This window comes from Microtus ochrogaster, unplaced genomic scaffold (assembly GCF_000317375.1).
Source record: "Microtus ochrogaster isolate Prairie Vole_2 unplaced genomic scaffold, MicOch1.0 UNK4, whole genome shotgun sequence".
NCBI classification, from domain to species: Eukaryota; Metazoa; Chordata; class Mammalia; order Rodentia; family Cricetidae; genus Microtus; species Microtus ochrogaster.
Window position 1 is genome coordinate 15,386,359 of NW_004949102.1, and position 1,832 is coordinate 15,388,190.

General features: G+C 45.8%; 1 protein-coding gene across 4 annotated transcripts in view; it reads right to left on the bottom strand.

Moving 5' to 3' along the window:
• Positions 1–1,832, bottom strand: part of Hipk2 (homeodomain interacting protein kinase 2) — a 195,630-nt gene that overhangs the window by 16,434 nt on the left and 177,364 nt on the right. The gene's annotated exons all lie outside the window — the stretch shown is intronic.

Here is a 1,832-nt window from a genome sequence, read left to right on the forward strand (position 1 = left end):
CAGAGCACAGGGGAAGGCAGGCAGAGCACAGGGGAAGGCAGGCAGAGCACAGGGGAAGGCAGGCAGAGCAGGGCTGGGCCTGGCACTAGGCACACTGACGCTGAGTGAGACAATCACAGACGGACCTGGGCTGTCCCCATGAGATAAATCCAAGAGTTTGGTGGCAACCCCTAGAACTGGAATTTGTCTGAGCAAGGAAACATAACCCTAATGAACCTGGCAGGCAGAGGACCAGCTTGGAAAGGAAATGGCTCCGAGTCTGGGCTCTGGGCCTGTGAGAATCAGCAGAGCATAAGCAGGAAGGGAAGAGGGGTCCAGCGATCCAGGCTGCTGGTGGAGGGACAGACAGAGTGAGGCTCTGAAGATCATAGCATCATCATTCAGAAACTGAGAAACAGAGATTGAGTTGAATTTGGGTGATTGTGTTCAGGCCACCTAGGACCTGGGTGATTGTGTTCAGGCTACCTAGGACCCCTGGGTAGCTAATTTTAGGGATGGCCTGGCCCTCCTGCAGAGTTCCCATACTCGAGGCCAAGGTCAGGAGACAGCACTGTCCTGAGCTCTAAAGGCAAGTCTCCGGTGTGCGAATGCACTAGGGAGTGGATCGCTGGGACTTTAGCTGCCTAGGGTGGCTCTTGGCCAGCACTTGCTTTTCACAGAGCTTTATGCTCCTGTGGCTTCTCTGGGAACCAATTCCATCTGCCTGTGGCTTGGTGAGAGGCTGCTGGGATGACAGAAGTGCAACTTACTGCGTATCAGGCAAGGTTTTAAAAATGGATGTTCATCTATTTTTGTACACTGAACAGTTATTTTTAAGAAATAACAATTGCCTAGACAAGATGGCCACTTTCCAGCTAATCCGATATGAGAAAAGGCTGGTATTTATAGAATCTGATAGGGTTCCCAAAGACCCTCCTACCTCAGGAGTCTTGACTAATGCCAGAAACTCAGGACAGGTTCTTTCCAAGATGAGTTTTTATCACTTGAGGGAGAGTAGGGAGTGGGCAACAAGGCAGAAGGCTAGTAGAAGGTCAGCAGTGCTGCAGACCTACAGAGGTTGGACAGGCAGTGGGTGAAGACTCTGGGGGACCTGCCCACTCCTGATACCCAGCACAGTGATGCCGGTGCTGGGCCATTCCTCTCGTGACCTATCCCTATTCTTTCTTCGCTTAGGACAGGAGGTCCCTAGCAGGGTTGTGGGTTAGAACATGGGCTTCCAGTCAGATGTTTAACTTCAGTATGTGCTGGTGACAGGGCCTTGGGAAGCATCAATTTTAGAGGGATTTAGATGTCTGCACAGCAATGATATGGGTAACAAAAGAACCTGTATCAGGCTGTTCTTGGGACCGGTGAGACAGGAATACTACATGAAATATGTAAGTAGTTCATCAGGTCAATGATTGTTATTATTATATTGGATGAGATTCCCTAGTTCCAAATTATAAATCCTCCCAAATCTAAAAATGTTTGAGTTTTGACATGATATCACGATTGGGAAATCCCATGTCTGATCTGATATGACAGGCTGTGGTCAAAAAGCAGACATATTAAAAATAAAATTTCATTTAGAGGTTATGCACATGGGAAAATTTAAAATCTGAAACATTTTTCATCTCAAATCTTCTTAAAATAATTTTAATTTTTATTTAAAATAGATTTTTCATATAATATATTTTGATCAGTTTTTCCTCCCCCCAACTTCTTTCAGATCCTCTCTGTACCCCTTTACCCAACCAAATCCACACCTTTTCTTCCTCTCCCTCATTAGGGAACTAAAATACAAAACCAAAACCAAACCAACCAAACAAATCTGAATAAAACAAAAAAAAAAA